The following is a 25,013-nucleotide window of genomic DNA, read 5'->3' on the forward strand; positions in this document are numbered from 1 at the left end:
TTCAAGTACTCTCATTTAAGGGGATTCTGGTAGACATTGATTTATTACTGCGCTGTTTATAGTAGTGTGAGTATTTCCTGTACACCTGGCACGTAACTAATAGAATAAAACATCAAAGTAGAATATTCTTTATTTTTAAAGCCCATGACACATAATGGCTTAATTTTTCAGTAAACCTCTCTGATCTCCTGGATCCAACTGCTGAAGCCATAAACCAAGGTTATAAACCACAGATGCACCATCTTCGTGACGGGGTCAAGAGGAGAGGAGAGCAAGATACAAAGCAGACTAAGAAAGTCTTTGATATCATTTGACTCAATTTATTACATTGACCATAACTGCATTCCCAGCATTCTTTGTCGACCTTTCTGTTTCTGCCTCGTTTACTTGAGAAATGATGATGTGGTCATTTTTTTGTGAAAAAAAAAAAAGTGTATGCCACAAGTAATGCATGGACTGGGTTCTGATTTAGATGGATGGTCCTGTTTAAACCGGCGTAGATCAAGCGAGAAGAATGGGAAGACCTTCAGGTGCCCACGAGCCTCAACTGCTCAACCCCGCTCCCTCTGCAACGAATAACTTCATTTTTCAGAACTTAGCCTGAGAAGCCACGCTGAGGCACTTCATCACTGTCACGTATGGAGATAGAATGATACTGAGGCTGGATGAACAAAACACTGCAAGTACTATTACATCTGCTCCCAACGCATCTCATCGCTATGAGTGTGGGCAGCGCCAGCCGACCGTCTCCATTTGAGCTTGCTCTGACTCTTGTTGATTGGTTATCAGGGCTGGGCTTGTTTGTGAAGTGCTACGAGCTGGTAAACGAGCCGTGGATGTGTGCGCAGCTACGCGGCTCTCGGCTGACAGAACAGGTGGCGGGACAGCAGGAGGCATTATCACTGACTCTATTTAACAGAAAATCAGCACTTGATATTCCATGACAGCAATCGCTCATCTGCACACGCTTGTCTGTAGAGGATTCTGGAGAGAAAGGCACTTGTCTATCAAAAGGGACTTTCAGGTAGATACAAGGAACAAAAAGGAGCTCTATATGAGCTCGGAAGAAAGTCCACATGTTTGCAAAACCTGGTGACAGTTCTCAACTTCAACAGAAAAACAACTGAACATGACTGGAATGTATAATACAGAGAATAATAGGAAGAAAACTGAGAAGAACATCAACAAAACAAATCAAGATGAAAAGTGAAATCATACAAAACAACCAACCAGGACTTAAAAAGTATATATATCTGTGTGATTCCTGAGAGTTATTTGTATGATCTTTTCCAACTCAAGCATTATTCTTGAATACGGCCTAACAAGACTCCACTCAACACCATTTGTAATTATGACAGAACGTTACCAAAGTAAACGGGTTGTTGATATGGAATTCAAAATCGCAGTTTTCAAAGCACACCTAAATCATTAATCTGAGGGATTTAAAACACAAAAGTATCTCTACACCCGTACTGCAAAACTGCAAAGAATAATCGATATTTCAAAGTTTAAGTGCTAGAAACCCATGATTTCATTCATCATTTGAAAGTGCATCTCCTTATCTTAAGAAGGGATGGGGATTTACGTTTTTGTTGTAATGAACCATACTTTGTAATATTGAATAACTTGTTGATGGAAGGGAAATCATAAAAAGCTTGTTTTGTTCAAAAACGACAGCCCACCATTTTTCTTTAAACACTGGATGGTTGACAGCCTTGCTAAGTCATTCCTCTTGCTTGATGAGACCTCATTAGCGTTTCATTATAAATGTAGCATTCATAATATACCTCCTGTCTTTAATTTTTATGTAATTAGACCAGCTTGTCCAAGGCTGAATCTTTCAGTCAGAGGGGAGGACCACGATTAATCTTGTTCGTGCTGGACATCATGTCTTGGCCTCTTGCTCGCTCCAGGCAACAAACCTCATGATCTTCACCATATGCAACCGGCAGAACCTAAGAAGCTTGTTTGATACAGGGCTGTAACGAGCTTAGATAAAAAGAGGATATCATCTGAAATAATCTGCGAGGACCCTCCCAACGCAAATGGGATTCTCCACATAGCCAGATGTGGAGAGTCTGGAGCTGCGGGCCATGCACCAGTCTGTGTTAAACGGCTGCTGTAAATATCCAGCCATCTCATTACACTAATTCATCATTCACAGTCATTCCTTTTGTTCCCAAGAGTGGGCTGGGCCGTGCAAAAATCTGTTCTCTTTCAGGTTAAAACAACTAAATCATTTAATTGTGTAATGAAAAAAAATCAGAGCATAAAGGCAGACTTGACAGAGAGCTGATAAGGAGGCTGAGCACCCAGTTAATTGAGAGAGAGTCCTCTACAAGGACTGAAGGTTATCTCCTGTAATGATGGTGGCACCAACCTCATCTGTTAGCATTGCGAGGGTGTATAAGAGTGTCACGTCCCGACAGACACCGTTTGTAAGTGTCATCAGCAGTTATTTCAAATCACAAACAGATAATGCGATAATTAATAATCAATATTCCATTTTGGATCAGTGACACTGATTGCTGTTAGAAAGAAAAGAGCCATCAGTTCATGGCCCCTCTCCACTGAGTGAAGGGAGATTGTTCCTGTTGTCTGTTTCTAACCTTTGCACATGCTTTCCTGTGCTGTCTCCTTAATTGGATGCTGCCGCTGCAGAATTGTCAGCGGTGCTGGCTCTGCAGCCCGGTCTCCTGCTGACATCACACCCTATACAAACAAGCCTGTGGTGCAAAATGACAGCCAATCAGAGTGAGAGCTCGGAGATACGCGTAGAATGTCGAGGTAGCTGTAATTTCCGCACGAGCATCATGATCTCTCGATTACACTGTCGCTAGTAGCCCACGCAGGCTTGACTCCTCTGGAACATGCAGTAAATGGATCACACCCTTAATGCTCAGTTAATAAAAATAACATTCTCTGTGTCCACTCAGTGAAAACAAATCTTAATCTCATTAGCCATCTAATGCTGCATTAGGACATTGGGACATTAGCGAGGGGGGGGTCTGGACTTGGACCACAGTGTCATTATATTGATTTCGTTATTTATTTTTTTACCTTTTATACTACATAAACCCATTGTGAGTAGGCAGCAACACACGTACACTCATGAATATGAATGCAGTTATTGTCAATTGTATTGACAAGGGAAGAGTTTAGCTGTGTCACTTGTACATACGGATAAGCTCCAACAAAGATGGTGAAAAGATTCAGCTCATTCTCCAACAGTATGTTGTCCGCGTCTGATTACAAAAACACAGAGAATAGGAAGTGTAAACAGCAGGGCCCTCTCCCTACACAACATGACCATCTGCGCATTCAGTGTTGAGAGACCTTTACATGTAAATGCTACAGATAGAGCACTGCATGCACAACTAGGACGGAGACCGAACAGAGTCTTAGCACTGAATATGTGAATCCTTCATTTTAATATTAACTTTATTTGCAGTCATCAATGAATATTGTAGTGATAGTGGCTGACTGCAATCTGCACTTTTTAGCATGAAAATTCAGCCTGCATTGATTTCACTTCATCCATACCACTGAGATAACATCAATATGGAAGCTAAACATGTCTCACGGCAACAATCTAGCTTCAGGAATAAATGTAGACCCGTCTTTTTGTTTTTATCATGATTCATTTAAATCTATTGATGGGAAAGGAGCTAACTGCAATTAGAGTGGAAATGTGAATACAACAGTAGGATGCATCTTAGTTATGTTTAAGTGGATTCCATTTCAGCTGCTACACTACAGAGAAAATAAAGCAGAGTCTGGTCTCCTAGAATGCCATGTTCCTCAGTAAAAGTCAACTCCTGCTTCCTCTCTAGCCCTTTTCCCCTCTCTCATAGCATGGCAGGTCACTCTGTTCACATGTGCACAAAGGCTCAAATGATTGGATCTCACACTGTGGTGGCTGCACCTCTTCCATGATTGAAGGGTGGCAGTAACAGGGGTCCTGACCTTGACTGAGATTGGAAGAGAGAAGCTGAAATAAACTTCCTGGGTGGCTTTTCTCTAAAAGTTGTTTTTTTCAACCCGCTGTGAAAAGAGAACTATTCTGAGTCAAGGTAGGTGTTCTGGATCTACTTTGTGTGCACATGTCTTAGTAAGACCTGACTACACTCCTCCTTCTGTCTCCTATCCACGCTTTCTATCACACCTTTCTGCCAAAATAATCTGGCCCTTGGCTGGAAGCTCCTGTTATGTTTTTAGCTCTTTGGCACACAGGATGTGTTCAGCTCTCCCAAGGTCAGCACTCTTCATTCCAGGCACGTTGGATTGCTGTTGGGTGCCGGGAAACAAGCAGCCTCAACTTTTTTCTTTTCCTTTTTTGTTTAATGGTAGTTGGATGGAGGTTGCATACAAAATAAGCAGCAGAGGAAAAAGGAAACAGTCATGCACGATGGCCTTGTTTGATGATTAGATGAGAAATCACAAATGTGGCTGATGTGATTTCTTATTCGCTGAAGTTTTTCACCTGCACAACAAGCCAAACGCAACATAGGACAACTGCAACACGGTGGCGTTGTTATCCGCTGTAGTTGCTGAGTTCAGGGCCGCGGTCAGCTGGCGGTCGGTCGAGAGTATCATAATGAGGATTTCTTCAAGGCGGATCATTGCCAATTCTTCCGAAGTCCTCTTTTTGTTTCTTTGCTACTTTTTACTGATACTAAATTTGTTTGTAATTTGCTCTACTGTCCGCTCATATCTTGCCGCAGCCATCTCTTGCTGCTTTGTTTGGACATCCAATACTTCGCTGCAGACAATAAGCTGTTCGGGCTCACTGATTTTTAAAAATAAGGGCCACAACAAAGTTTTTGTTGGAATTGTTGGTTTTGATAATCCTGCCCCAGCCTCAAGTGATGGATGTTCTTTCTTCTAAACCAGCAAAGAGTTGGTGCCAACGTGGAACCACTGGCTGCGAAAAGCCTTGTTAGACCTGACAGGACTTAATACTAGAGGACATTCTTGTCTCATCAAACAGCTGCTCTGAGTTGGTGACTTCGTGCCCAGGCACCGGCTGCCATTCAGCTGACTTCATTAAAGAGACACGAGGTAGGTCCGAGAAGGAGTTAAGAACTTCACTCAATTTTTCTGATGGTGCTTTGGGAGCTGCAGCACAGAGTGAAATTGGAGTGTGGCTTCAGTTGAGAGAGATTTCTACTCTAACAGGGAGAAAGAAGGAGGGCTAAAAAAGGGAGGGGGTGCCTGCAGGAGCCTGGTTGATGCTTCTGCGCTAAAGAAACATTTATAAACTGGAAACATTCTTCTTTAAGAAGCAATGACGATGTCTAGAGCCACCGGTAAGAGCCACTCTGGTGCTAAGCAGAAAACACAAAGAGGGTGATAACGTCTTATGTCAACACACTCTGATATAATGAGATGTGTGACAGAGATCCAGAGAAAGTTAAACAGAAGTGAGGAGGTGGCAGGAAATGTTTTGCCTCTGGTGAAGAGGCAAATTTGGGAATCTCAGAGACAGACTGTGACAGAAATAAACCACCCCCTGTCCCATTTTCACCTCAGAATGCATTCTGTGCGTCACCTCAAGAGGACAAATTACGCTTAATGACATCTGGGCGCATTCTGGTAGCGCAGTTCAGCAGCGGGTTAACAAACTGGAAGGCAACACACTCAACCTCAAAACAGGGCTTTGAATATTTTTGCCCAACTTTGTTCGACAGGGATCAAACATTACTGTTTTTTAAATCTCTCCTTTAGCAGGTTTGCGTCGGCTCCAGCGGACTTATGGCTCAACAACACTCGCAGAGCTGAATCTCACTGTGTTGCCATGCGCTGTGTCTCTCAGGTGGAAAATGATTAGCACAGGACTTCCTCGGATGCGATTAGAGGGGTCACTGGCAGGGGAGAGAAGGGCTCAGGCCTGTGGGTCTGACTCACCCCTCCGTCTGTCAGTACACTGCACAACTACAGTGCCTCGTCTTCACTGAAAACACCCAGTAGAGTTCGAAGGAAGGGCAAGGATGAAGCTTATGTAGGTTCATTGATACCAATCATTTAGAACCATCTCTCTGATCCGATCAAATATGCACAATAGGCAGCAGGGGAAACTTTAGTATCGCACATTTGGACCTAAACAAGTTTGTAACAGGAGTTCACACTTTGATCATCTTAACCTAGATGCCTAAGATAAATTAAGAGTTGATCCTGGGCTTTAGTCCGCAGGAAGTGTGAGCAGTATCAAGCTCCTTTGCGTCTTTATCCTCTCAAATAACCAGAAGACACACGTCTCCAGCACATTGCATTTACCCAGCGGGTAATAGATTCCTGTTCCAGAGAGACACATGAGCTCATGATGCTAACAGTATGCAAAACACCTGTCTCCCTAAATAGGTTTGCTCTACTAAAAGCCGCGCTGCACCTGACGTCTCTATAGCATTTGAAGCCAAGTCTCCTGCACAGCCACAAATCTGCCACACAGCCCCTTTAATTAGAAATATAACCCAGCTGTCCCTGGAGTACAATTTACATTAAAATGAGCAAATCTCATTAAAAGTGCTGCCTGACTTTTACACTCAGAGCCACGCAAGGGGCTGAAGACCAAACTTAGATGAGTTAAAAAAAAAAAATCCCATGATTTTCTTTAGATATAAATTCAGTATATAAGTGTATTGATGGTTTCAGCCTCCATCATGTGTCTTCGATTACTCCGCAGATACAATTCCAGATGCACTTCCGGTTTTATCAACTGCTTTGGCCCTTGCTCTGCTTCTTAAAGCCTCAATATTCTTTAAGCCAGCAAAGCAGATTTTCTGATACTGCCACAGTGTGCCGGTGAGAGAAGTGAAAACCTGGCTGCAACCTAATATTGTGTTGTGCTGAAAACCTATTTCCAAACCCAGTTTGAGTCTCATTGCATTCTGTGAAGGAGAAGCAGAAAGGGCAATACATTTCCCCATTTTCTTTTTTGAGCACAACGGATAAATGATGTCAGGGAAACTGTAATAAAACTTCTCCATGTGACTCATCTTAGAGGAGACAGTGGATTTTATTTTATAAAGGTAATTTTCCACGGATAGAATACAATAGTTTCCTCAACTTTGTATTTCCGTCGAGGTCTTTGATCTTGCAGGATGACAGAGAATCATCTGGAGATCTGCCGGCCTCGTGCTCTCTGTCCAAAGCAACCTTCCATTTTAGAATTTATCAAATGTCCAGCAGTCATGCTGAGTCTAAATTAGCTCATCACCATACCAGCGCATGCCTCTGTCAGTGGCTGCTGTGCCCTCCCAAATCGATAGCCCTTCTTCCAAAACCATTATTATAAATTGAAAGTTTTTCTACTTCTGCACTGAAATTATTCCCCATTTCACTTCTTCACAAAACCTTCAGCCACAATTATTCATCAATAAACATTTCCATGAATTATCGCCATCCCGTGTGATAATGATCAAAATTAAATGAAACTTCATGCTTGACAGAACCAGACATTTTGAATATGCGTTTTCTGAAGAGGCAAGCCATGCTTTACTTTTATTTCACTTTATTTCACAGTCAGCTTCAAAGAAGAAGAAAAAAATCTAATTTAAAAGTTACTAGAACCAAAGTGCACTGGGTATAGAGAGGCTTAAAAGTGGTAGAGGTTGCTTCTTGCTCAAGGGTCACTGGGGAGTCATCAGAGATACAGTCTGAGCAGTAGCGTCTACAGCCCAGAGGTTTTCAGACTTCGAGACAACTGGCAAAGTTACTGTGAGGTGAAAGGAGGCATTTGAGGCAATTTAAAACACTCTCTGCAAATTGTGTCGAAAACGGTGCTTCTCTTGGGAGCAATATCTGCTTCTAATTTGAACACAAAGACACATGATATATTGTTGGATATTGTTCTTTTGAATGTCCATTAAGAGTTAATAAACCTGTGAGGAAGACATAGAAGAGAGAGGCTCTCATAACATTTCAGAGAATCATCATGTTTTAAGTACTCTTCAGCATTAACAGTAATCCAGATTAAACATGCATCCATATTAACTTTTTCACGGTTCTTATATCCCTGAGCACTGACTCTGTCCTCTATCGATGCATGTACAGTGATTTACACTCTGTTCGACATAACAGACAAAAAAAGTAAAAAATAACATCCAATGTCAGAACCATTTCCCTCTAGGGTGCAGTTATTTTGATTTTGTCAGAGGCAAGGACCACGGTGTCAGACTCTAAAAACCACTGACATGGAGAAATCCACCCTCACGACACGCGGTGGGCTTGGAGTTCTCATTACTACATGTTTTAGCATTGTGTGCAATGAAGACATTAGAAGACACGATATTGATGGATGAAATCTTCCTCTTATCCAGCTGCCTAGCCAGTCAAAGAGAGTGTTGGCTGAACAGAGTCAGAGCCTGCAGCAGCCTGAAGGTAATCTCCCGACTGCAGCGGCACAGAAATGAGGCTGTCCTATTTTTTCCACCTGCCACTGCTGCTCTTTAATTGACACAACACTCTGGAGCACAGAACGATCAGCTCCCTGATCTAAAGTGAAGCCTGTCAGTTAGAGGCAGCCGTTCACTGCGATCACCCTTGAACTGCAGCGAAAAGCACCTTCACTTTATCCAGCGCAGCACCAGGCTCCCATCCCAGATAACAACCACCTTCTCCCCAGGATAGCAAAACAACAGCAACTCGAAACTCTCAGACGATGCCCATTTTCCTTTCCCACCGGAACAAAACTTGTCAGGAGTTTACGGAGGTTTTGTTTTGCTCAGTGCAGCAAGAGGGTTGACTGTGTGCTGCCTCCACCTTCCCAGCAGCCAGCGGCCCTCCACTGCCGTCACGCAGCTTTATGCATAACAAAACTCATGCAAGATGATGAGTCATGAGCTCAAACTGCGGCTTAATTACACTTGGGACTCGGGCTCTCTGTCACTTAGCTCCAGGCCAATGAACCAAATGATTTTGTTATTAGTTCCCTGCCAGCTAACACCCAGTTGTGTTTGTTTTAGTTCTCAGGTTCAACCCAAATGTTTCTAGCTGACAAGTAAAATACTAAAATATGAACAAAATCAAATGAAAAATGTATTTATCCTGGAGAATGTTTGCATAATTGGGTCAGGATGTACCCCAGAGTTTGCCTTTCACATAGGAACAACGCAGAATCTTCTTAGCATTCAGGTGAGGGGGGGTGCAGCAACCAATGGCAGGACATAACTTTAAAAGTTCTGCTGTGGAGATCACATGTTTTAATTTTATTCTCATAGCACATTGACACCAGTGTCTTATCACCAAAATCTCTCTTGACCTTGTCGTCTGTGTCTTCTACTTGTATGGCACCAATTATTCATCCGGAGATACATCTGTCAAGTCTTAAAAACGTCATTAACACGTCCACTTGCTCACAGTGAATCCCGTGGGAGGATCTCCTGTTTGGTTCTCACGAACATGAGCTAATTTGGACATTGTCAGGGTTTTTTTAATAGGGAGCTGGCAGGATTACAAATTAACCAATTCTCTGCAACAAAATATACATAGTACGTTTTAAACAACAAGAAAACAATCTTTAACAATGCTACTGGGTGTTATGGCACTGCACTGCATGCCACCATTTCAGAAAAATTATAATTTTGGCATTATAACATTATTTTTATGTTACCATATGTGTGTGTAAATATACAGTAAACAAAACCTATCTTTTTTTCACAAAAATAATTGTTCTTGTAGATAACAGGATTGGAGTGTGATTTTTACAAATGTTAAAATCAAACCAACGACCATCTGAACTTTTTGGCATGTTGTTTGCTAATTAGCAATAAAGAGTAAAATCTGGTGAGGCAAATGAGAATGCCATCAGGTTTGCACATGTTTGGCCATAAACCCAAGTATTGGAAACATTTTAATTTGGATCTGACGATTGATCCTTATGGAACCATGTACCACTTCCTGACAACCCATCCATGAGTTGTTGAGATGTTTCAGTTCAGACCAAAGTGCTGGAGGTGAAAGCTGACGGGGAAACTCATATACATTTATTACGAAAGGTATTTACATGGAAGAGAAACATTTAGACCTGGGCCTCTGCCTCCATATGGGCCTCTCACATCCAGCCCCAATTCCTTTTCAGAAGACTGTGATACTGGAATATAACATACAGACTCCAAATGAGGCAGAGCCAATTATCCATCCCAGTCCTTATTAAATGTGGCGTGTTGACTGTGATGTTGTTTTCTTATATTTAGATGCAGCCATATGTGCCTTTTCCATATGTGCCACTGTCGTTTAATTAGATAGTTTCTTGGCCCTCTGACAAATTAAATGCTGGAAGCTTAGCTTTGGTGACATTGAAGTTTCATAAATATAATGTTGTTACTTTATGACCCTAACTTTAGCTTTTTACGTCTGCCGACTATAATTAGGCTTCAAATATCGTGACAGGGGTGTTCTTTTGTGATCAGTATCTTTTTTAACATAATTTATTTTCTGCAATAACCTTAAAGCCAATGAAAAAACTCTCATTGGCTTTTCTTATCGAGGGAATCAGGGTGATGCAAACTTCCAGGTTGGCCTGCAGCAATCAATCAGCAGGTTTAGTATGATCACACAAATTTGATGTTTGGATATTAAAGGAATATATATCTACCATGTCCGTGTGATTTGTTGGTGTGACAGCGTTTTTTGACACAAATTGAGGCAATTGGGTGTTATGAGATTTAAACCACCTTATCTTGACTGCCACTGATGTTTTTAAAATTCTTTATGCTGTTGATAAGCCGCCAAAACTGCTTTAACTGAGTTTCACCTCATTCAGCAGCTTTGCCTTGTTCAACACTTCCCCTGCAGGTCTCCGGCGCCTGCCTTACACTTTGATAAACTCTGGAACTTCCCCTTACAGTGCTAAAAGTGTTCCAATTAGCTGGGAAATGTGCAACAGCGATCGGCACCATTGTCACAGAACTGTCAAAGATAAAACTAAACCTCATCGCAGCAGTAACTATAAACCTGCTGTAGTTCGTTCTCTGAATGGAGGCTGAGGGCTCCACCGAACAATTTGTGTGCTCCTACGTCAAAGCAGCCATATACTTTATTTCACACTCACTGATGGCACTGTAGCCCAGTCATGTAAAACAAAGAATCATCTGATATGAACAGTGCTCCAAGGCGAAGAACAGTCAGCAGAAGAAGAAAGAAAATTCGGTGGTGGGATTCAGGTTAGACAAGGCCAACACCATTTATCACCAGACGACCTGTGAAGGCGTTGAGGAAGTGCTAGACTGCACCACTAATGTAATTTTTAAAAGTGGAAAGAAGATTGTAACTGTACATCTTAATTGTTAAGGCAATCACAATCAGGAGCTTTAGGGCATTGAACACAGACAGCAAAGACTTGATTAAACAGGGGGAATGATTAAAGGAAAACACAATACCTAATGACAGCGTCCCAAGTTGGCTTTCGGTGGAAGCTTTAAAAATCTTTGCCCATGGCCATCAAGATATAGATTAAGTTTAAAAATGCACCGACTTGCTTGTGGGAAAGAGAGGGTATAAGATTCCTTCTTTTCAGCTTCAAGCTACAGTTGCAATCAGAAATATTCAACCCCCTCACCTCAATAGACATTATAGTGACGTGGATGACAGATAATGACAATAAATGACAAAAAAACCTCATCAAACAACAAAAGATATATATTGATGCGTATTTTAGTTATTTTGACAACAGAAGTTGACTTAACTTTGAAGTTCAAATGAAAAATGTAACTCTTTCAAGACATGTGCATGTGCAGTATTATTCAACCCCCCAGCTTCAGTACTTTGTGGCGATTCCTCTAGCTTTTATAACTTCTAAAAAATGTTTTCGGTAAGTGCGGACAAGCTTCTTACACCTCTCGATTGGAATCTTTGCCCATTTTTCAAGTGAAAAAGCCTCTAGATCAGTGATGTTTGGTGGCTTCCATGCTGCAACTGCCTTTAAATCCCACCAAAGATTTTCAATCAAATTTGAATCTGGTGACTGTGAATGCAACTCCAGGACGTTCCAGGATCTTTTTCTCAACCAAGCTTTGGTGGACTTGGAGATTTTGCTTTGGATCATTGTCTTGCTGGAAAGTCCAATGATCACCAAGGTTCAATTTGTCAACAGAAGGAATCACATTCCTCTTTAAAATGGCCTGGTATTTCTGTGAATCCATGATGCCATGTACACAATAAAGATTTCCAGTTCCTGCCGCAGAAAAACAGCCCAACATCATCTTTGACCAACCTCCATGCTGGACTATGGGGATGATATTCTTCTGGTCATAAGCCTGTCCTTTCACACGCCAGACATACCGCTGGTCCATACGTCCAAATAGTTCCAGTTTGGTTTCATCAGTCCATAGAACTGTCACCCAAAACTCTGTAGGCTTATCCAAATTCCTCCTGGCATATTCTAGTCGACTTTTGATGTTGCTTGTGGTCAAGAGCTGAGTGCGTCTTGGAGCCGGCCATTAAGTCCTTTATTATTCAGTGCACGTCTTATAGTTGCCACTGCAGCACTTGTACCAGCCTTCATCAGGTCATCCTGTAGGTGTCTTGGAGTCACACAGGGGTTTATCTGAGTTGTTCTGACTAAGTTGCTGAGGGTCCTTGATGAAATGCTGGGCTTTCTTCCACGGCCAGGCATGTTTGAAGCCGCTCCATCAGTTGTAAACTTCCTTATAATGTTCCCAATTGTGTCTCTTGGAATATAATTTTTTGGGGAATTCTTCTTCTACCCAAGGCCTTTTAGGTGTGATGAAATAATCTCTTCTCTCAGCTTTTGTGTAAGCTCCTTGTCTTTCCCATGATTGCAACTCACCTTGAATACCTTCATGGGTGGGGTTTATATATGCATCACAGCTGAAGCAAATGAAGGATCAGTATAGAGTTCCCAAAGGCTTAATAATGTTTCAACTCAACTTTAGGACAAAAAAAACTGTCAGACAGCTTTAAAAACAACAATATTATATAGGGGTTGAATAATTGTGACATGGCTATCTTAACAAAATATACTGCTACACACAAATACTACATCATGCATTTTCCGTGTTGATTTTCTTTATCACTCAACTCATAAAGAAGGCATCCGAAGCACATTCTTGATCAAAGAACAAGATTCTGTCTACTTTAATTGATAAATCCTTAAAATCTTTGGGGGGTTGAATATTTCTGATTGCAACTGTACATGAATGTTATAATCTTTTTACTGACAATTTTATTTATAGAGCATTTGATTTCACGAAAACTCAATGCGCTTTAGATTGTAAGGCATAACATAATTCTATAAGCATAAGCATGAGAAAATAAGTAACTAAGGCAACATTAAACTAAGAATGTAGACGAGACTACAATGCTGAAACTGAATCATTCAATCAAATAATCTAATAGGTAAGAGTAAAAATCCTGGGAGAACAGGAAAGCTTTCTGTTGTATTGGACCTGAAGAAACCATTTAATGCTTTTTCAGTTTGTCTCTTTTGTGGGATTTTTTGTGAACACAAAAGGTCTGCAAAGTAAATAAGCTCATGGCTGTTGTGAAGGGAGCTCCTGAAGCTCCTGAAACACCTTGCCAGGTACTGATTCACCGTGATGTTGTCACATCACATCACGATGCTCCACATTTGCATGATGCACACCTAGTGGCTAGTCTCCCACATAGCAAAAATAGTTTGGGCCTTCTTTTGTGGACCACATCCCACACAACTCACATCAAGCCCACATAGCGCATGGAATGATGGCACTTGGACAGTCCATACTTGTTTGATGGATCTGGATCACAAGTGGGCTACAGAAATACGTAAATCAAACAAAGGTGCCAAACCGGGCCTGGATTTGTTTGGTGCTATTTTGGCCATAGTCACTTTTTACCACATTGGCCGCCTGATGAAGACCTATTATGCTTTTTTCAAAATCCAAAAGTCAGGAGCAGACTGAACTCTTCTCTTCCAGAATAAATCTCTTCCACAGCACGTCTAAATCACAGAGCTGGGCCCAGAGGAGGGAGCAAGTTAAGTTTAGTTTTTGTTGTTACCTTCAGGTGCGGAAAATCTAAACACTACACAGAGCACAACCAAGCTAACGTCTACCGGTTTACACAGTTTGCCTAATTACTAAAGCAAAGGTTGATGTGTAACTGTTTTGTTTTTTTACATATTTTAAATTAATTACACCTGTATAATTAAAGTGTTGTGGTTAATTGCAGTATCATCTGTTCACAGCTTCCTTTCGTTGTGTCGTACTGGAACTAATCAGATGAATCCAGCTGTGAGAGTCTCCTGCTGCCGCAGCAATGAGTAGAATAAAGAAACTAAAATGTTTTCTGAACAATTGAGACTGTAACCTTCTCAAGTAGTACCCCAGATAAAAAGTATGAACCCCAAACAACGACCATAATAGGTCTCATTTAAGGTTCACTGTCTAGAGCAACCCATTTTTGCCAAATAAAGGCCCACTTTTGTATTTAACAAGTGGCTCACATCCATCTTGTGCGCTGCATCATTGGATGAAGTGGCCCATATATACATACTATTTGGCACACCCCCTCAGAAAGCCAGGTAAAGCAAGAGCGGAGTCAGACATGTCTTACACGGGATGGAAGCAGTTGACCAATCACAACAAAGTGGTCCAGCTGACCAATCTTAGCAGTCTGGGCTTTATCAGGAGGGTGGGATCTTACAGGAGCTGAAACCGAAGTTTCAGACAGAGGCTGAAAAGAGGAGCTGCAGCAATGGACAATAATGCATTTTCTGAACATTACAGCATTAAAACGATGACCCTGCATATGAGTATAAAATGCCTTTAAGTCAGCAGACAGCTTTTTCCAGAGAGCAGGACCACAGTAACTGAGACCACCCTCACCAGACGTGGATGTAATTCTGGGTGACCTGAGAGGACAGATGTGGTTATAATCAGTGAGCTTAAAATCAACTTTCTCCATCATATCAGTCTCTAAGGAGAAGGATTTAATCCGGGAATCCAGAAATTATTGAAATGCATTTCATTACAGGCAAATGCAGATCCCCCGATGGCCGCTGCCACCCTGCTCTGTGGTTGAGTCAGACTCCGTAAGAGGCACGAGCTGTCCGCTTGTTGACTGGTGCTGGCATTCACAGCTGTCAGCTCAGAAGCACTCGAAAAATCAAATACATATCTCTCATCACCGTTATGCTGAGAAGATTCAGATAAATGTGTGTTTAAAGAAAGTTATGGACAACTGAGATATCCATCTTCAGGTCTACTGGCTATAGATAGATATATGGCATGGATTGTATGGTGCTCCACTAGGCTGCTCTGGATGAAGAAAGGAGAGGACAATAGGAAACCGTACAATCGTGTGCGCTTAACGAGACAAAGAAAAGAAAAGACGGGGGCGTAGCTACAGAAGATGGAACAATTAAATGGGAAAAGGAGAAAAAGGCGAAATCATGAATGAAAGACACAGCAGGAACATTCTCTCCCAATAAAAAACATTCAGAGAGCAAGATTTATTGCCCTGCTGTGCGAATGGAATTGTATCGACAGGAAAAGTCTGTCAATGCCTTTTAAAATGAAGCACGGCAGTCGGAGCTCGAACTCACATGGGGAGAGCTGGTTGCGCCGACTCGAAAGCTCATTAATTGAACATCTGGAACATGAACAAGCAACTGCAGAGAGGTTCCAACAAGCTACACACATTTTTCAAATAAATTATTTTTCTTTTTGTTTTAAGCGTATTTGCATTTGTCCTGGCACTGGTGTACAATCCTCTCACGATAAAAATCAATTACCAGACCTATGAAACAAAAGAAGCACTTAAACAGAAAAATGTATGCAGACTTCATATTCTCTGTAATCAATTACCACAAAATGTGCAGACTGCCAATCATGTCATGCTGTACATTAAAGAATGGAAATCTATGATGGTAGATGGGTTAGAACTTGAAAACCACTGACATGGCCCTTTAAAAGCCCTGAAACTAGGTCTCTATATATAACATTAAGTATTCATTTTTAAATACTCAACTGTAAAAGTTAAACGAAAAAAACATCCTGCGGTATTAATCATTAAGAATTTAACAAACACAAGAACATACTGTTTAATTTAAGGAGTGTGTGAATGTTGTTTCGGTAGAGTTGTCTGACAAATTTATTTAAATCAGTTATGTTTAATGCTGGAATGCAAATTTGAGGATTTTCGGCATCCTTCCATTACTGCTTTTTTAATCACTTATTAACCAATGTTTGGAATAGAATAGAAAATAACCAGGAGAGTGACTTACTGAAAAATATTTTAGCAGCCAAACAGACTGTCATCTGACTCTGTTACACATAATGTTAAATCCTGACTGATGTAAACTACTAAAAGGAACACAGAGAGAGTAAGTAACCAGAAATCGAGAACATGAAGAGCATGAAGGTCTAAATCTGATTGATTGATCCCATACTCATGAGAGGTTGTTTGTAATAATATGTTTTCAGGACTTTTTAAAAATGTCAACTGATGTTCTGCTCCATTCTTTTGTGCAAACGAATACTGAAATGTTATCTGGCAAACAACCCTGTCTCCAAGAAATTAAACTGCAACAGCATGATTTGTAGGAAAAGTAAATGTAGCCAGAGCATGTTTACAATAAATGATAATGAGGATGTTTATAAATAATTTATGTATTTGGGAAATGGGAGGAATGTTGACAGTGAACATATCAGTAGAATGTTCACAGATTACACATCATTTTCATGAATATATCCAATCCTTCAGTTCATCTTTCCCCCTCTTTAACCTTAAAAGTATTATTTTAACTCAAGCCAACCACAGACGGGACCCTGCAAATATAGCGTATTGATTCATAAAAACATATTGCCTCTGAACATAAACCAGCCACAGATTATATTTTCCTAGAAATAAAAATAGTCTATTTGCTGTTTAGTTGTAGAGACATGATTGGTTGTGTGCAGTATAGTAGAGCAGTACAGTACGAGCTGTAAGTATCTGCAGCTCTTGACAAATCAATGGCAATGACGAATCCCCAAACCATTTCCTTTTATTATTCATCCTCTTCATCACAGCGACCAGATAATTCCTTGAAATGCAGAGGTGGCCACTCCTATGGCGTCTCAGGTGAGTAACAATGGCAGGTTTCTGCCTTAGCACATCTCCAAGGAAACCCAGATATTCCATATCAAATTCATTTGGCCAGTAACTCTATAATAAATTGAGCACACAATGGAGGCTTCATTCCATCTTCGGGGGGGGGGGGGGGGGGGGGGGGAGCAGGGCAAAATGTCAGCCCATTTAGGACGGCTCTGCAGTGTGAGCAACCGGAAATCCTCGGGCAGTTGTTTGAATGAAAAAACAACTGTTTATTATTTGATTGAGATTGTTTTGTGATGACGATGCTGATGTTTAAAATGGTTATATTTTCTATTGGTGCAGTAGATTTCCCTGTGTGAATGAGCAGGGTTTGTCTGTGCATCAGTCAGACTGTTGTAATAAAGACAGGGCGTAATGTGTCTATTGAAATTCTAAAGAGATGACCGGCCCGACCTTGTAGCGTAAAGGTTTCTATTTCACAGTTGGCTGCTTGTGGACGCTATCATCTATAAGAATAAACACGGGATGTAATTTGCATGCAAACTTCAATTAGAGATGTCAGCGAGCGATATCTAGATTCAGGCCCCGCTGCTGCAGCAGTTGCTTTACACAACAATAAAACACTGGAAGCAGATATGAGGGAGGAATAGCACACTGTGTCACCTGTCATACACTGGCCTTCTCCTCACCAAACAAATACAGAAAGAAGTAAACAAACGAGAGAGAGGACCGACACAATTTATTTTAGGGGTGTAACAGTTCTAAAACTGTGATACAAATGAAAACACAGAGGAAGACCTGCCTCTCAAAGAGCTGTGCGCAGAAATGTGGCTGTAAACTCAAGGGCTGTGCATGAAGAGAATAGTTACACCCATGTTGTATACATACATTTCCTATACTGTCTCGCTTTCTACTCTTTGCTGCTGCTGTGTAGAGATGGGGGATGGCGTGCAATCTCCGGCAAACGTCCGCAGAGACTGCACCGCAGATTGCTGACATATCAGGAACACTGTTGGATGCAGCACCACAGGGGAGTGTGAAAGGATTTCATCATTTCCCTGACATTTTCGGACACAAGTCTTTGTTTTCAACCCACAATCACGGATGTGTCCAGTGCTTGTCGCGATAAGGAAGCGTTTTCTTATAGCAGGGAGACACCCGGTGATTCACTAACATGATAGGATGGATGGTTTCCACTGAATCAAGATCAACCGGTAAAAAGCCCCGTTCTGACAGAATGTCTCAGTAACAGCTCACACGGAAAAAGGCAGCCTTTCAAATTGGACCTACTAGTGCGGACAAACACTACGAACCAAACAGCCACTGAAGCCACATGAGAAGACAAAATTACTCTGGCAAAGATACTGGCCAACTAAAAGAAGAAACAGAAGAAAACTGAGCGATTCTAAGATCGAAAATTAGATGGAAGAGGCTAAGAAAGACAAATTGAATGATTGATAAATGAGGGGCTAAGACATCTACCATCTCTGATCCTCTTTAACCTCTCACCAATTTTCATATCATAAAGAGAGAGAAAAAAGCAAGCTTCCATTAGAGGATGAGAGAGGTGGAGACGAGAACACACTGACAGAAATGTCACTGACAGTGATGATGACCATCTGTCATCAGCTCCTCACACATCTCGCTGCCCTGCAGAGACACCCGGGCGGCTGCACGCCTGGACACACATACACATCAATTGATCCTGCAGCGGGAGAGAGAGGAGTTAATAAAGAAAGCATACATTTTAACAGCTTCCCTGAAATTTCCAAGGTGAGATCGGTCACTCCTCCCTCCTCCGTGGTGTTGCTCCGGCCCCTGTTTGTGCTTTTATATCTCAATCTGTGGTTCTCCCGCACCAGCAGCCGTGCGTGAAGCGCCTGGGCCGTTGCAGAAAGCAGATAACATGAGACAAACCATAATGCCACAATGGACATCCCACCTCTCTCTGCCTGCTCGGATTTCACATCTCCTGTGGCCATCTGTCAGAATGAGCTACGTGCTAGTGGGCTACGAAGCGGCAGATATTCAAGCATTAACGCAGGCTCCACCGCACTGCCCCTGGAGAGAATACACGCATGCACGTATGAACGCAGTAATGCCTTTGATATCTCATGAGAGATGTACTTTTGAGGGGTCCAAAGTTATGTCTGGGGGATAGTCAGTGTTGAAATGTGTGTACATGCCGGGAGGAAGGAGCAGATATTGAGTAAAATCTTCAAAAAGCACAGGCTTCTAATCTGCTAGCCGGGAGCAGGATTAAGGCACCTTTCAGAGGAGGCATCATGGTATAATCCTCAGCCTCTGAACAAACAACACTTTGTATATTCCTACACAGTCTGGGAAGTGGAAGCAGTTGTGGATCACTTGTGAGCATGAACTTAGAGTTAGCCATGTCTTAATGGCACAAGGAGTCGTTTCAAAGTCAACTGTATAACGTTAACATCATCTTTTTTATTGGAATTTAATGGAGTGAGGTTAACAAATGGGCTGTTCCATGAAAACCACACTGCATTTTAATTGGTCAGTGAGTAACAAATGAAGCTTATTTCCAACACTTTTCCATCTCACAGTTGACACCAGCGAGAAGGTCATTCATCGAGCAGAATGCATAGCTGTTATTATTGCTAGGTTCATTTTATTTCTCCCATGGAACTGAAGTGACGCCAGTGTCTGGAGGTCACCTTCATCATACCATAGTTTGACTTTTCACCTCCATAATAAAAGCACCAACTACACACGTACGTGTCATACAGTGAGTCATATGGAAAATTAGAATTCATGAGATGAAGAATGTGAATAAAATGTGCATATTTTTTTTGCCTCTTTACATTTAAAATGTGTGCAGCTATCTTTTATAGGACTTTGCATTGACTTCCACTTATTGTGAACAGCCAAACAAAAACCTTAGGCCTGACATTAACCATAACCAACTCATGACTAACCCTAACTTCAACCTAACCACAATTCACATCTTAATCCTAACCTTAACCAGGACCTCAGATATTAAGCTTTGCCTCATTAAGAACTGCTTTGGTCCCCATGAGGTTGACAGGTCCTTAGAAAGAGCACACACACACCCACACACCCACAGTGACAGTGGTATTGAGCACAGCCCAACAGAGAGGGGTGTCTGGCCTATTTGCAGTAAAAATATCCATCTTCACTGTCTGGAAGTGAAGTTGCAATGTCTGTCCCCCGCTCTGCTCTGCCATCCTTTTTGAAAGGCGATACCAACTGACAGTGTGCTGAGGCCATGCAGCTCGCTGGGGAAGCGAGGACAGCAGCAGATACAGCTTGTCAGCTCTACACAGCGCTGTATAGAGGAGCTAGCAGACTGAGAGTTGGCTACAGAAAGAGTGTTTGGGTGGGGTAGGTGGCGCGTTGGAAGCACTCACAAAGGTCAGCTGAGCTGGCTGCTGCTCTTCCAGAGGGCTACAACTTGGCGCCATGGAGGTCAGATGCTCTCATCTGCACCAGGGGCCATGAATACAAGAAATGTCACCAGCACCACTACAGCTCCAGACAAAGTCGATACTGACGCAGCAGCAACACAGAAGACTATGAAGCTCTTGTTAGAAAGCTGATAGATTGGTAACTTATATGCTGAATGCATGCAGTCTTCTGTGTTTTCAGGGGACCAGATCCAGGCCCTCATCTCGGTCGGTCTTCCTCTGCCCTCCACTGCTACACCGGATGACCACATTGTAACATCTGCAACAGTAACATGGTCCCCAAACATTAGAGGGTCAAAGTGGGCCGAAATGGCTAACCAGCGACAGTATCAGCCCCTCAGTGTCACAGCCCGTCTGCAGCTCCCCATATGGACAGCAGCCATGATGGGCTTATTAATCCCCTGAGAGCCAGGGGACAGAGGATGAGTGTGTCCAGGCTTGCTGTAATATCCTCTGGCCAGGCACCATGTCTATCTGTGCGCCACCCGCCCCCGCTCCCTCCTCACGTGCCATCTGTTTCCTGTCCAGCTCTCTGGCTTAAGTCCCCACTGAGCTGCTCCTGCTCCTCTCAAACAGAAAATTTGCCCCAGTCATTCGCTATGACATATCCAACACTATAAAGAGCCCCCAAATGTAAAAACGTCAGGCCACACATTGCAGTAGACACAGAATCTGAATTGTTTTGCAAGATAGTCACACCTTCTTCAGTCTTTTGAGAACAAACTTCAGGTTGCTAGGTAATATTTTGCTAAACTTTTGAATATTTGGTTTCAAATTTTCAAAACAGATACATAGAAAATCACTATTATATGTGATCAGTTATGGCAGCTTACAAACGGCTGTCAGTATAGAGCTCCTTTTTCCAACATTTGGTTTCACACAATGAAAGGACTACAGAGGAGGGAGTATGTGTTCACTGTAGATCAAAACTGTGTCTCCAGGGGGCCCCATTTCTCCTCCAGCATCACAGGGGGTCCACTCTGGTCAATTCAGCTCCCTCTCTGTGAAGCCAGTGCACTACAGGTCCTCTGATCTCCACTCTGGATGTTCCCTCAACAACTCCTCTGTAGTGAAGTGTATGCCTCAATAAATGAGTGTCTTCACTCAAAGTCCTATCTCGCTTGTGTTTGGGGACCAAAGTGAATCTGAAAGAGAACTGACAGGCAAATGGCGGCTCAAGTGTTCAAAGTCATTTCAAGGACTCTGTGTGAGATTTTAGATGTATGCTCTGAGATTGATGTAGAAAAGAACGAACTGTAAAATGTTTGAAAAATGTGCTCTTTCCCTTTCTATGGAAAGTTCTATACAGTAAAGGCTGTAGTCTACAGTCAGTTTACACAGCGTGGACTGGAAACAGGGGCAGAGAGATAGCTCGGCTCTTTTGAACGACAGTCAATTCCACCTACCACCACCTCTCAAGCTCCCTACTTAACAGGATATATTTCAATCTGTACTAAAAGTGTAAAACCCTAATTTTCTTTTTTACGGGGGATTATATGCCAGACGACTTCTCGTCTGGAAGCAGTAAATTCTTGGAAACTCCACTGGTTGCTTGGCAACGATAACCCTCGTGTGATAGAGCAAATGGTCGTATTTGGTGTTATGGTGGTTTTTGGGCAGATTAAACAAACAAGATAGCATGTTAATTAGTGAGCTTCAGATGTGCTGATAAGGAGTTTGTTACCTTTGAGCAGAGCTGGACGAGAGCTGTCTTTCCGTTTCCAGTCTTCATACAATGCTCAGCTAGTTACAGCGTCGTGTTTACTGTCCATATTCGAGAGTGGAATTGATCGTCCCATACAGCTCTCTGTTAAAAAGCCAATAATCGTATTTAAGTTACTGACAGCTGTATGTAACCACAGCCATACTGATGGAACGATCTGGAGCGTAAATAGAAACTCAGCGTCATATTCTAACACTTATCCTGCAGATAACGAGATCACAGATCCATTTCTGACTCCCCTCACTCACTCCAATGCTGTCCATCTCTCCCATTTCCCATTTCATGTCCGTAATCATATTTGTTGCCACTGAATAAATGGCCGACATCCTCACAAACCCCAGTCTCTTAACAGGCGCACAGCTGCCAATGCTAGAAGGCTCCATGGTCCAGTGCCTTGCATTGTATACACCTTGAACTGTATATTCATCACTGGGCTGCAAGTTGCTTTCCGTCTGTTTCCACTGAGTTGTTCAACCGCAGATGCTTTGTCATTCATAATGTGAGCTTTAAAAGAGCCTATAGGGTTCATGGTCCAAAACTTTTAGCTGCGTGGCCCAAATGAGGTAGATTCTCCTGTTTCTCCCTAATGGAAAAAGGCATTGGGCATGAAATTTCCCCTGACAGCTGAGTCTGTTAAAGCCAGCAAAAGATCTGCTCTACATGTTGGGGTACATCAGTAGAGATGCAGGACTGAGGGCAGAATACAGATGAGAGTCAGATGTATAGAAGGGGGAATCCACAGCATCAGACAAAGCCAAACTCTGACTCTGACGGGGCTCTGATCAGACAGATCACATTTGTATGCTTCATGGTGGCTTCTTGGGCTCTCACATGTCTGTGTTAAAGAATTAGGCCTGAAAACAGACATTTTGTCTTTTGGAAAGGTGAAGTAAATTGCTAGGGTGCAGAGCAGTTGGGTGCTGGCATTCAATTGTCTCCAGCAATGCACCCAAGGGCCACTTGCCCTCACTGAACAAGTAAAGGTCAGATACCGCTCCTGCAGCGCAGCTCGGTATGAGAGGGCGAGTTCGCTTGAAAAACTGAGGCCGCTAAAAGCATTGTGACACATACTCTTGCTGATTTTATTTAATGTATATTTAATTTATAATTTTTTTAGTTTTTTCCTTTTGATTTCATGTTGGTCAAGACAACTGCATGTTAAAAAATATCTTTAGCTGACCCTCATTTACACCAAACCCCTTCTCCCAGTTAGACATGAAACCTACAGAGATCAATCTAACGAGCAAAGAAACTATTAATAGAATAAAAATTGTGCCTCTGTAAGAGACATATATATTTCTTTTTGATCTTCCTCGTGAATCCTTCAACTCAGTTTCTTCTGAGATGAGATATTCTCCCTGCTGCAAAACAATTATCAACCAATCACGGCAGTGCAATCAAAGGAATACAAGGTCTACACTGCTGATGTAAGACAGCCATAGAGCCTGTAACTTCCCATCGCCAAGAGAGACGGTATTCACAGTAACAGCCTCAAGATGTGAGTCAACAAAAGCTTTTGTACGGCTATTGTGAGCCTCGGATATACAAAGGTGTGTGTGTGTGTGTGTGTGTCTCAGTCTGTCTCTTTTATCAGATTGGGTAATATAAGCGGGCCCCTGTGGAAGTTCCGCAGCAACAAATGCTCTGACTCAATCACAATATATGTGTAAAATGTCCCACTTTATCTCCATCTTTTGACTGAAACCCCGGCCCCTGTTAATACAGCCTGTGTAACTTAACAAGGGTGACGGGCCGCCTCGGAGGGGGAGAGCAGCACCTCAGCATCCACTGGCTTCATACCTCTGTATCTCCCTCCAACACCATACCTATTTCTTAAGCTTCCAGCAACGGTCCGCAGGGAGCAATGAAGCCAAACATTCTCTCAAAAACAGAATCGGCAGCAAGGGTCCGTAAATGTTCACAGGCTCTCTGCTGTGTGAGTTGCCGCAGCCTGCTGCTGGAGTTTGGCCCTTGCTGAACTCCCAGAGCGGCTCGCTTTCACTATATGTTTGTGTTTTTGTCGTCTTTATTTGAACTGCAGTCTCTAGCGAGCGAGCTCATTATTACTGCTCTATTATTTCTTGCATTGTGATTGCTTGAGCCAATTGTTGGTATATGTTGATAGAGTGTGTTCTACTTTAACAATACAAAAAGGAATGTTGCTGTGTCTGCAACCACAACTGGAAACTGATTTCATCAACTTCAATCATTCTAATTAGCATATGGTCCTGGAAACTGCATAATTGTACTTATGATTGAGTTTCAAATTCTACTAATTGCAGAGGCTTATTTTTTATAGTGGTATGGAACAAGAATTTCATTATAAAAGAGCTGCAGTCTGGCATTGTGTGAGTGCCTGTGAGTGCCTGTGAGTGTAAGTAAGAAAATTGTTGTAATCCTGTTACACAACTACTGCAGGTGGGACAGAATAATTGAAACTACAGATTGCTACAACCTCTCAGTCAAATACACACAACTCCCTTCATTTTAATTTAAATGTAACTGATTAATTCACTGTGAAGTTAAACCTCTGAATCATAAGTGGAAAGGTATATACAGTCATACTAATCATAATCTGCCGGCTGTTAAATTCTTAAAAAAGTCCAATTACAGAGCTAATATATACAAATATACAAATAAAAGCTTGAATAAACTCAGTATCATGATGAGGGATGTTTAAGAAGTCATGAATGTACTGGTATACACTGAATAGTAAAATGTTAAGTTAAAAATATACTGTTGAATTCCTGCCAAAGCTCCCTTGACTGTAACAAAATACATTGTCCAGGTAAGAACAG

At 42.0% G+C, this 25,013-nt stretch overlaps 1 protein-coding gene across 1 annotated transcript in view; it reads right to left on the reverse strand.

Moving 5' to 3' along the window:
* The window catches only part of srrm3 (serine/arginine repetitive matrix 3), a 72,951-nt gene that overhangs the window by 35,307 nt on the left and 12,631 nt on the right, over positions 1-25,013 (reverse strand). The gene's annotated exons all lie outside the window — the stretch shown is intronic.

The sequence above is a fragment of the Platichthys flesus genome, chromosome 15, assembly GCF_949316205.1.
Source record: "Platichthys flesus chromosome 15, fPlaFle2.1, whole genome shotgun sequence".
Classification (NCBI taxonomy): domain Eukaryota; kingdom Metazoa; phylum Chordata; class Actinopteri; order Pleuronectiformes; family Pleuronectidae; genus Platichthys; species Platichthys flesus.